At 43.2% G+C, this 12847-nt stretch overlaps 1 pseudogene; it reads left to right on the top strand.

Annotated features, from left to right (window-relative positions):
* The first annotated feature begins 11231 nt into the window (after positions 1-11231).
* LOC137202746 (large ribosomal subunit protein eL28 pseudogene) lies at positions 11232-11920 on the top strand (annotated as a pseudogene).
* The last annotated feature ends 927 nt before the right edge of the window (positions 11921-12847 follow it).

A 12847-nucleotide genomic window follows, 5' to 3' on the forward strand; every position in this document is an offset into this window, starting at 1 on the left:
TTTAATAATGTGTTCTATTTGTAATGATTTATCGAGGGACCTGATTCCACTAAGGTCCTTGTTCTCTACTAGTCTCCGCATCCCATTTCTTCACACATGATTTCATTAGGTAAATGGGTGATGGAGGTGGTAACATTTTGGCTCCAGTTTCCAACTTTTGTGACTTCCACTTACCAACTGTAGAAAGGAATATTAGAAGACACAGAAATCCCTGGCAACAGTCTCACAGTGCATCACTGTACACTTCAGCCATCCTTCCAGCCCTCTTCCCTATACCATCTTCAGCACTGATATAAAATGCAGTGTGACTGCCACCTTTTTGGGGGTCACAGAAAATGACATGTAGCTAAGGAAGATAGGAAGACTGCATTTGGAGATCATCCATCAGTCCACTAAGTTAGCCACTCGATTAGCCACTTCTTTAATCCAGTCCTGAGTTTTCCCCTCCTTAAAAGAGGGCAGTCTAAGTCAATTATATTTCAAAAACAAACAAATTATAGAAAAAGAGATTTGTGGTTACCAGAGGCGGGGAGTGAAGGGAGGAGGACCTGGATGAAGGCGGTCAAAAGGTACAAACTCCCAGTTATAAGATAAATAAGCACCAGGACGTAATGTACAACATGATAAATATAATTAACACTGCTGTATGTTATACAAGACTAAATCCTAAGCCTTCTCATCACAAAAAATTTTTTTTTCTATTTAAAATTTTTTTTGTCTATTTGAGATGATCGATGCTCACAAAACTTACTGCGATAATCATTTCATAATGTATACTAGTCAAATCATTATGCCTATTTGAGATGATCAATGTTCACAAAACCTACTGTGATAATCATTTCATGATGTACACAAGTCAAATCATTATGCCGTACACCTTAAACTTATACAGGGCAGTATGTCACTTATATCTCGATAAAATGGAAAAAATATTTGGAGGGCAGTGCCATGTTCAGAGTAGCTGCTTAGGGATTTAGGTGTGATACTGCGTTGGCCAAAAAGTTTGTTCCGGTTTTTCCATAAGCTCTTATGAAAAATCCCGAGCAAAGTTTTTTGCCAGCCCAATAATATCTATACTGTGCTTCTATATAGATAAGTAAAAAGATCAACCCTGGGTGAACCTAGGGAGCCAGTTTGGGACGTCACAGTCAACCTTGGTAAGTGTTTTTCCCAGTCCCTATTATGTGGTGTGAGAGAAATTTGGAGAATTTCCTATTGCTTAGTCTCCGGCCTTTTGCATCTCCATCTTGGTGGGCCACTTTGTTGCATTCTCTAACAGGAAGTCCTCAGAGGTTTTTGACTTCTCGGGATGTCTGTATCCCACCCAGATGTATTCCATTCTCTCTCTCTTCACCCTCTCCTCCTGCTGCACTGCCCCATCCCATTCTTTCCCCTGACTTGGGCCTAGTATAACCCTATACTGTGGGTTTTTACAACTTTATGGCCCTATTCCACTTGATTCATCAACTGCCTAACTCGGAAGTTGGCAAACTTCACTGTAAAGCATGGGATACTAAATATCTTAGGCTTTGCAGGCCATAGAGTCTCTGTCATAACTACTCAGCTCTGCCCTTGTATAAATGAATGAGCATGGCTGTGTACAGTAAAACTTTACCTATGGACACTGAAATTTGAATTTTATATAGTTTTTACAAGTCAACGAAATATAGTTGTTATTTTTATTTTTTTCCAAAAATGTAAAAATGTTCTTAGTTTATGGGTGGTGCAAAAGCAGGCACTGGGCTCCCCAAATCCATTATTCCTGAAGGATACCCCTCTTTTTTTTTTTTCCTTTTGATGTTTCTTGTTGACAAAGACAACCCTATAAGTAGCAGGAGTGCTTCTTCCCTCAGGTAGGCTCCACCTAGGAGGATGTCTGTCTACAGCCACTTATCCCCAGCCACAGACTTACTGCACCCAGCTATGCTTCCTGTTTATGATCAGCTGCTTAAGAAGGGAGGAAGAATAGGCCCCATTTCTAGGAGGACAAGGGTAGGGGGTGAGAACAGGAAAACACTGGCTATCCTAGATAGTTTTTTCTGAACCTACATTGGCTGTATCTGTCTCTTAATCTACAGGAATATACTATAGTACAGTCAGACAGCTAGTTCTGCCCCAAATCGTGGGTCCTTGAACAAATTACTTATAGATTTCTCATGGCAAATGAGGATGATAATAATAAATTTAAACTATTGTTGTGAACTGTAAGTGACGTAACCTGATAAGAACCAGGCATGTAATAAAAACATCTTCAGTTTATCAAGAACCTCTTACTCCTACTATAGGGGAGAATAGTTCTGTGATGATTTGTTTGAACTTCTCCCATGTAACTGGAGAATCTTTGGAAAGTCTTTAGGTTCTTGGAAAAAAATGGGGATCTAGGCTTGAATTCATGACCTGCAGTAGCTTCTGTAGCTCTGAGCATATGTATTCTGCTATGAAATTAAATAGATACATTTGTTTCTTTTTTTTTTTTTTTTAATTTGACAAACACTTAGGTGACACAATATATACTGGCACTATTCTAAGTACTTTACTCATATTAAATGATTTCATTCTCATAATGAATCTTATGAAGTAGACTCTATTATTACCTTCATTTTACAGGTGAGGAAATAGAAGCACAGTGAGGCTGAATGACCTTCCCCAAATCACACAATGCAAGTGTCAGAGCTAGGATTGAAACCCAGGATGCCTGGCTCCGGAATCCATGCTCTTAGCTACACTTGCTTTAAAGGAATTTTGTTTTTTTTGTTTTTTGTTTTTTTTGGCTGCCCTGAGCAGCTTGTGAGATTTCAGTTTTCCGACCAGGGATTGAACCTGGGTCACAGCCTTGAAAGCGCTGAATCCTAACCAGGGAACCCACCCCCGCCAAAAATTTTTTAATAGAAATAAAAAGTAAAAACTGGGCTTCCCTGGTGGCTCTGTGGTTAAGAATCCACCTGCCAATGAAGGGGACACAGGTTGGAGCCCTGGTCTAGGAAGATCCCACATGCCACAGAGCAACTAAGCCCGTGCGCCACAACTACTGAGCCTGTGCTCTAGAGCCCGCGAGCCACAACTACTGAAGCCCGCGCACCTAGAGCCCGTGTACCACAACAATAGAAGCCACTGCAATGAGAAGCCCGCGCACCACAACGAAGAGTAGCCCCCACTCCTCACAACTAGAGAAAGCTCACATGCAGCAACGAAGACGCAACGCAGTCAAAAATAAATTTTTTAAAGAAAGTAAAAACGTGTACATGACCCCAATCCACTTGAATTTAAGCTCCACGAGAGCAGGGACTGGCATTCTCTTACCACCACAATATCCCCAGTATCTGAAACTGGGCCTGGCAACATAGCAGAGGTAAACAAATGCATAAATGAATTAACCCAGATCTATATCCCATTGTGGGCTTTTCAGGCCATTTGTCTTTCTTCCTCTTTTCTCGCTATCAGTATGTTGATCTGTTTCTGCTTATTAATAGTATCCAGAGGAAGCTGGCCCGAGAATATCAAGCTAAGACTCAAAGCTCTTAAAGGGCCACTTGTCAAGAGTATGAAATTTAATGGATTATCTTGCTCCTCTTAATTTTGTAAAAGCATGTATAAACTTGTTTATTTACAAGTAGCTTAAAACAGCCATTTATGTGTAATTGGAATTAAGTTGGATTAAAAAGTCCACCTGGAACTTAATATTTAAAGAATTTAGACTGTGATTGTAATCAAAGTAACTTCCCCCCGATTTGAACACTTAAACAGTTATAAGATTATAGGGTCACGCCATCAAAGTAAACACTCGTTCGTTGCACACATTTTTGAAATAAGTACACATTCATTCAATAAATCTGCATCCCACCATGGAAGAAGTACTCAGGGCTTTACACCACGGGATCGTGCAGATTCATGTCCAATGGAGAAGGAGAGGCAAAGAGGATGAGGAAAAACAGCACAACAGGGGAGATAAAGATACTGCCTGCATCCCTGGGTAGCATTAGCACGAAATAAATTCCGTTGGAGGAGGGGAGAAGCAGAAGTATAAAGGGTGGGGAGACTTTGGTCAGCTTTGAGTGATGGAACTGGTTGCCACAGAGATTTGCCTGACGGTCTACGGTCTATGAAGCACGTCTGCACTCTCTTACGTAGCAGCCTCCTAAAAAAAACGCGGGCAGGCGGGGCTAACCTACTGGGTAGACACAGACCAGAAGAGATTCTTGGGTTTCTGGGCCCGCCTCATCCAAATATTTCTGTGACTGCCTGATTCAATTTGAGGCTGAAAACAAGAAGTCCGAATGGCCTCAATTATTCGTAAGAAAGCTGTGTAAATTAGGGAAGCCGATTTTTCACTACACAGAAAGACCACATGGCGCTTGTAAAGGAAGCATATGTGGGAGACATAGAATGGTTACAAGGACAGTGGCCAGAACCCTATGTGGCACCTGCTTGGCACTGGACAAAATCTGTCGTCTGCATATAGTGTGGACAGTTTTAATGAGGAGATCTCACGATTCAAAGTTTAGCTCGAGAGACCTTTGCCTTTACTGTTTCACAGCTCTTCCTCTTTGAGTTGCTAAAGGCAATGCTAAAATATTACCATGACCAAGTGTATGCGTGAAGGTGAAGATTTTTAGCCTGTTCAGACTACGCCCTGTTCTGAGGATTGGTTTTACTTCTTGCTAAGGTACCTTAGTAATAGGGAGCACTATTCCTGCACTCCAGGAGGGCATTGGACTCTTGCCCTCCCCCCTGCTAGGAGGGAATTAGAGCCCAGACCTTCTCTAAGAGTGGGCGGTGAACCACTGAGAAAGCAGACAATGCCGGAGGTCTCCACACTATTGTTCATCTGATGACCCAGGGGAGGTCAGATTCTTCTCCTCCCCCTTCGTACACACCCAAGGTTTGGCAGCTCCTTTGGCTGTTTTCTGATCTTGCACTTTTTGGGGACTGTGATAAGAGCTCATTATGGTCCCCCTACCCCTCAGAAAAGTACACTGAAATACAATATCTGCATTTACTTTTAGGGGGTCTGTATACCTGCCTGGTCCATCTTAGACCCCATATGAATAAACACCACCCTAGAGCTTCAGTAGCTTTTTTCTTCGTATAGAACTTGATGGATTTTTTTCGGCGGAGTTGGGCTCACCAAAGTTAGGGAAGACCACTGCTTAAAGAACATAGACATTTAATTATGAAACGTACTGAAAAGTGGCTTTGCTTCCTCCGTCATCAATAGATTGGCACTTGCTTACGGTTTTTTGAAAAGGTGGATGTGAGTCAGCATGAGCCCTTCAGTTATCGCTATTCAGTGGCTGCCTTCCTGTAAATGAGCCGGGCAGGGGTATCCTGGTGATAGTGTCAGACTAATAGTAATACAGAGAAGGAAGGACATTTATAGTTTTAGAGCATTGCTAGAGTAAACTTAAGGACCTCAAAGAAAGCTCTTTGCTTCCTGCAAGCAATAGTCTGTGTTCCCTGTTGGCCCTTGTATAGAAATTGACATTTAAAATACTTGCTTACAATCCAGCAATCACATTCCTTGGTATTTATCCAAATGAGTTGAAAAGCTGCATCTACACAAAAACCTGCACATGAGTATTGGTAACAGCTTTATTCATAGCTGCCCAAACTTGGAAGCAACCGAGATGTCCTTCAGTGGGTGAAGAGATAAAATATGGTATACCCGGACAATGGAATATTATTCAGCACTAAAAAGAAATGAGCTATCAAGCCATGAAAAGGCATAGAGGACCCTAAAATGCACATTAGTAAGTGAAAGTAGCCCGTCTGAAAAGGCGACATGCTGTATGATTCCAACTATATGACGTTCTGCAAAAGGCGAAACTGTGTAGAGAGTAAAATGATCTCTAGTTGCCGGGAATTGGAGGTGGGGGATGAGGCGGGGAGGGATGAACAGCTGGAGTTTTTTTAGGGCAGTGGAACTATTCCATATGATACTGTAATGATGGGTGACTGGTCCAAATTTGTAAAATGTTCAAGACCAAGAGTGAACCCTAATGTAAACTATGGACTTCGGGTGACTAAGCTATGTCAATTAATGTTCATCAGTTGTAACAAATGTACATACTAATGCAAGATGTTAATAATACGGTAGGTGAGGAAGTATATGGGTACTTTCTAAGCAATTTTTCTGTAAACATGAAACTGCTCCCCCCAAATAAAACCTATTAATTAAAAAAAATTGGTTTATATGACACTCTCCACCCCCTTCCATGAGACCGTAAAGGCAGGAACCATATCTTTTGTACCTGTATATTGCCAGAATCCGGGGAAAACAAGGAGAGTGTTCTATTATTAGTGTACTATTATTAGTGAGTATCCTAACAATATCTCAGACTTCACATGTCTAAAACAAAACTCTTGATTTGACCCCTCCTCTCTCTGTTCTCCTGACTGAAGTAAATGGCAACTCCAGTTACCCAGGCCAAAACCCTTAGGATCATTCTTGACTCCTTTTTTTTTTTCCTCATGCCCAACATCCAGTTAGTTACTCCTGTTGGTTGTATCTCGAAAATATATTTCAAATACAACGACTCACTACTGCCACTACTACCACCGTCGTCCAAGCCCTCATCATTTCTCACCTGGACCGGTGGCCTCCTAGTTGGTCTCTGTTTCCACTCTTGCTGTCCTCTCTCATCTTCTCCATTCAACAGCAAATACCCTTTTAAAAACATAAATCAACTAAGGTTACTCCTTCACCCCCAAACCTAAAATGGCTTTGCAGCTTCCTGGATTCGTCGCATTTAAAGTACAATCCAGGATCCAAGCCATCACTTACCATGCCCCTGCGTGATCAGACTCCTACTTCTCTCTCCAACAGTTTTTCCATCCTCTCTGCCCCTGGTTCACTGCACTCCTGCGCCTCAGTCTTTTGGGACCAGGCCAAGAGCACATCCTTCGCTTGGCGTCTTTGTGTTTGGAATGCCTTCCGTTTGGAACAGTCTTCTCACAAACGCTCCCAAGAATTGCTCCCTCACGTCATTCAGGTTTCTGTTCAAACGTCATCTCTGCTGAGATCTACCCTCAGCACCCTGCCTTAAATAACCCTCCTCCCCAGCTCTTTATTACCGTACCTTGCTCATATATTCTTCCAGGTGCTCCCTTATCATTACTTGACATTATGTATTTGTTTGTTTGTTTGTTGTCTGTTGTAGTAGTCTGCTAAGGCTACCATAACAAAATACCACAGACTGGGTGGCTTTTTTTTTTTTTTTGGCCACTCCGCACAGCAGCATGCAGGAATCTTGGTTCCCCGACCAGGGATTGAACCTGTGCCCCCTGCTTTGGGAGTGTGGAGTCTTAACCACTTGACCTCCAGGAAGTCCCTGGGTGGCCTAAATAGCAGAAATTTATGTTCTCATAGGTCTAGAGGCTGGAAGACCAAGATCAGGGCTGTTTTCTCCTGAGACCTGTCTCCGTGCAGGTGGCTGCCTCCTTGCTGTGTCCTTAAAAGGCCTGTCCTTTGTGTGCACACCCCTGGTGTCTCTTTCTCTTCTTATAAAAACACTAGTCACATTGGATTACATCACATTCTTATGACTTCGCTTAAACTTAATCACTTCCTCAAAGGCCCTGTCTCCAAAGACAGTCACATTCTAAGGTACTGGAGGTTAGGGGTTCAACATGTGAATTTTAGGAGGACACAGTTCGGTCTGTAACACCCCACCCTCTGGCCCCCCTATTCATGTCCTTCTCACATGTAAAGTACAATTACCTCCACCCTAACAGTCCCCAAAGGCTTAACCCATTCCAGTATCCATTCCAACTACAGTCTCACCTGAATGTCATCCAAATCAGGTGTGAGTGAGACTTGAGGTATGATTCAACCTGAGGCAAAATTCCTCTCCAGCTGTGAACCTCTGAAAGCAGACACCTTATGTCCTTCCAAAATGCGGTGGTAGGACAGACATAGGATAGACAGTCCCTTTCCAAAATGGGAGAAATCGGAAAGAAGGAAGGGGTGAAGAGGCCCAAACAAATCCAAAACTTGGCAAGGTAAATTCCATTAGATTTTTTTCCCTTCTGTTTCTTATTGTGGTAACAAACACATAACATAAAATTCACCATCCTAACCACTTTTAATTGTACAGTTCAGTAATGTTAAGTATATTCATATTGTTGTGAAACAGATCTCCAGAACTTTTTCATCTTGCAAAACTGAAACTCTGCACCTGAAACTAACACACCGTTGTTAGTCAACTATACTTCAACAAAATTAAACAAAAACAAAAACAAAAACCTGAAACTCTGTACCCATTAAACCACAGGTCCCCTTTTCTTCCTGGCACCAGCTAGAGGCAACCACCATGCAACTTTCTGTTTCTATGAGTTTGATGACTTTAGACACCTCATTTAAGTGGAATCATACAGTGTGTTTTTTGACTAATTTAGTTCAGTTAGCATAATACCCTCAAGGTTCATCCTGTTGTAGGATGTGACAAGATTTCCTTCTTTTTTAAGACTGAATACTATTCCATTGTGTGTATACACCACAGTTCATTTATCCATGCAACCACTGATGGACATTTGGGTTGCTTCACCTTTGGCTATTGTGAATAGTGCTGCTGTGAACATGGGTGTGCAGATACCTCTATGAGCCCTTGCTTTCAATACTTTCAGTACCTAGAAGTTTTTAATTTTTTGAGGAACTGACGTACTGTTTTCCATAGCAGTTGCACTATTTTATAATTCCACCAATGGTGCACAATAGTTCCAATTTTTCCACATCCTCACCAACACTTGTTATTTTCTGGTTTTCTTTCTTTCTTTTTTTTTTTTTTTTGTGGTATGGTACGCGAGCCTCTCACCGTTGTGGCCTCTTCCGTTGCGGAGTACAGGCTCTGGACGCACAGGCCCAGCGGCCATGGCTCACGGGCCCAGCCGCTCTGCGGCATGTGGGATCCTCTGGGACCGGGGCACGAACCCGTGTCGCCTGCATCGGCAGGCGGACTCTCAACCACTGCGCCACCAGGGAAGCCCCTTCTTTCTTTTTCTTGATGGTAGCTTTCCTTTTCTTTTTTTTTGATGGTAGCTTTTCTTTTTTTTCTCTCTCTCTTTTTTTGAAGAGAGATATCTCATTGTGGTTTTAATTTGCATTCCTCTGATGATTAATGATGTTTAACATCTTTTCATATGCTTGTTGGCCATTTTTATATCATCTTTGAAGAAATGCCTGTTCGTGTCCTTGGCCCATTTTCTAATCAGTTTATTTGATTATTTTGTTGATGAGTTCTTTATATAATCTGGATATTAACCCTTATCAGATATATGATTTGCAAATATTTTCTCCCATTCCATATGTTGCCTTTTCACTCTGTTATTGTGTCCTTTGATGAGCAAAAGTTTTAAGTTTGATGTGGTCCCATTTGTTTATTTTTGGTTTTGTTGCCTGTGCTTTTGTTGTCATATCCATGAAATCAATATTCCATTAAATTTTAAGTCTCAAAAATAATTCTCATTGGCTCAGTGCTCTGACCTCCAGGCCCACTGAGGTGGCCCTGTTGCTCCCTCCGCCCTGGCCACTGGCCTGAACCCACTGAAACTGAGGAGGAGAGAGCCTTGCCCTAATGGCCTGTGTGCTCTGGGTCTGTGGTGGGAGTGGCAGCTCTCTGATATCATTCCCATGATACCATCATGAATCAGGGTCACTCTTCCCTTAAAGGAAAACACATGTTGATAGATCGATTGCCCTATCCTGTGGAATCTCAGAGGTCTGATAGCCTTCCTTCAATTTGTCTTATCTCTTCACCTTTTAGTCTAGTCTGGCAGTGTTTCTGCTGGTGTAACACCAGCTCTATTGCTAGATCCGCTGAGATGGCTGATTAAACCCAGGAATTTCACTCCTAATCCCTTTATCAAATGATTTTCCAGCTATACCCACGGTGTCCTCTCCGGAGCAAGCTTTCTTGTTTTTTGCCATATGGATAGGCTGAGAATTTTCCAAATCCTCAATTTCTGGTTCCTTTTTGCCTAACAATTCCTCCTTCAATTTATTTCTCTCCTCTCACATTACTATAAGCAGCAAGGGGAAATCATACCTTTAACAGTTTGCTTAGAAATCTCCTCAGCTAAATATCCTATTTTATCACAAAGTTTACTTTCCACAAAACACAATTCCACCAAGTTCTTTGGTACTTGATAACAAGGATCAACTTTCCCCAAACTTTCAATAACATGTTCCTCATTTCCATCTGAGACTTCACCAGAATCACCTTTATCATTCATATTCCTACCAACCATTTCTTCCTGGTGATCTAGGCTTTTTCTAGCGTGTGTCTCAAAACTCCTCCAGCCTCTACCCACATTTTTAGGTATTTGTTATAGCAGCACCCCACTTCTTGGTACCCAGATCTGTATTAGTCACGGTTCTGCAAAGAAACAGAACCAACAGAATGTGCAAATACAGGTTTTTTTCCCAGTTATCCGGAAGTACAGCCTTCGTATGAAACCTTTCTTAAGCTGAAATGGCATAAAACAAAGAGGCAATTACCTTAGGACACATCTTGCTGACGGGTGCACAGAGTAAATCAAGATAAAGCAGAGATGCTCAGAATCGTAGTTCAAAACTATGGCAGCTTGACGCTGCAATGCTGAGTGTAAATCCTGGGGAAGGAACTTGCAGCGCCGCTCTCAAAGCTGGGGCTGGCTGCTGCCTCTATAATGGCTCTTGCAAAACAAATGCTTACTTAATGCTGTTTTCACTTTTCACCTTTTTCCCTGAAAGTGCAAATCCTCTTCCGATTTCTTTTGGTTACTGAAAACAGGTACTAATGTTTGTGTATCTTTCATGAAAGCGAAGTGGCATAAAGTGTACTTTCGAAAAGCAGGGGACACTTGTAGGTAGAAAAAGATTTTTTTTGAGGGATTTATTCATGTGATTATAGAAGTTGGCAAGTCCAAAATCTGCAGGGTGGGCTGGCAGGCTGGAGACCGAGGAAGAGCCATTGCTGCAGTTCAAGTACAAAGGCCATCAAGCTAGAGCCTCAGGAAAGCCGGCGTTGCAGCTGAAGTCCAAAACAGTCTGCTGGTAGAATTCTTCTTGCGGGGGACCGGGTTGGGATGGGGAGGAAGGTGTCCCTCCTTTGTTCTTGTTAGGTCTTCAACTGATTAGACAAGGCCTACCCACATTATGGAAGACAACCAGCTGTACTCGAAATCCATCACTTCAATGTAAATCTCATCCCCAAACACCCCGCTCTTTCCATCTCCGGCCGTCGCAACGAGAGGAGGTGCCGCCATGTCCGCGCATCTGCAACGGATGGTCGTGCAGAACTGCTCCAGCTTCTTGATCAAGAGGAAGAGGCAGATGTGCCAACCGAGCCCAATAACCTGAAGGGCCGCAACTCCTTCCGCTACAATGAGCTCATTCACCGCAAGACTGTGGGCGTGGAGCCGGCGGAGGCCGGCAAAGGGGTCGTGGCGGTCACGAAGCAGAGATCCAGCCCGCGAAAGCTGGCCACCTCCTACGTGCGGACCAGCATCAACAAGAAGGCCCGGGCCACCCTCACCAGCATCTGGCACATAATCCGAAACAAGTAGCGCCCGGATTTGCGCACGGCCGCCCTCTGCAGAGCCAGCAACGTCCTGCGCAGCCAGAAGCCTGTGATGGTGCCGAGGAAGCGGACCCATCCCACCAAGAGCTCCTGAGCCATCTGTCCCCTTCCCCACAGCAATAAACCTGTCAGCCGGGGGGAAAAACAAAACAAAACAACAACAACAAAACACCCTCACAGAAACATCCAGAATAATGCTTGACCAAATATCTAGGTATGGTGGCCCAGCCAGGCTGGCTCATAAAATTAACCTCTCACAGGCCTTCTGCATTAAATTTTAAGCCCTATGAGGAGAGGGACATTGTCTTAGCGACGTTCATATAGCTTGTGCCTAGAACTGTAGCTAGCATGCAGTAGGTATTCAATAAACAGTTGATGAAAAATGCATAAATGACTGACTAAATGACTGTTTGCTAGGGCTTTAGAGTTTATCAGGTTTCTTTCCACTTGCATTATCTGATTTCTTTATCCCAAAAATTCTTTGAGCTGGATATTATGACCTCCAGTTAAATACTGAAATTGAGATATAGAGAAGTTAAATGACCAGTTCAAATGTCTAAATGCTTCATGTTCCAGAGGTGGGACTCAGATTTCACTCTTTTGACTTCTAATCCTCTGCCCAGTCAACTACACTACACTGTAATTATTCTCTCACCTTACCTATTCGTCCTAGTGTTGATAATAAGAGGAAATAGGTAGCTTAATAGTGCCAAGTCTCTGCTGGGTGTTAAAAAAGGGTAAACAGGGCTTCCCTGGTGGCACAGTGGTTGAGGGTCCACCTGCCGATGCAGGGGACACGGGTTGGTGCCCCGGTCTGGGAAGATCCCACATGCCATGGAGCGGCTGGGCCCGTGAGCCATGGCCGCTGAGCCTGCACGTCCGGAGCCTGTGCTCCGCAACGGGAGACGCCACAACAGTGAGAGGCCCGCGTACCGCAAAAAAAAAAAAAAAAGGTAAACAGTGAGTGAGGAGGATATTTGTGTTCCTGCCGAAGGCAGCACAGTAAGGGGAGGTGTCAGAGAGGAGCTTCTGCTTCAGTGGTGGGTGATCATTTCAGGGGAGCACTAAGATGCTCAGCAAGGAGAGAGAGTCTCTTTTGGCTCTAATCCTGGAAGAAGCCCAGTTATGAAAACACTGGAGAGGGTCTCTCTATATAAACCCAGAGGTTTTTCTCTGTGCTGCTTACTTTCAGAATTAGTCTAGCATGTCACTCCCCAGGTGGGACGGAGCGGGATGACACAAGGTTTCATCATGCTACTCAAAGCAGCATGCAGTTTTAAACTTATGAGTTA

This window comes from Pseudorca crassidens, chromosome 11 (genome assembly GCF_039906515.1).
Source record: "Pseudorca crassidens isolate mPseCra1 chromosome 11, mPseCra1.hap1, whole genome shotgun sequence".
NCBI classification, from domain to species: Eukaryota; Metazoa; Chordata; class Mammalia; order Artiodactyla; family Delphinidae; genus Pseudorca; species Pseudorca crassidens.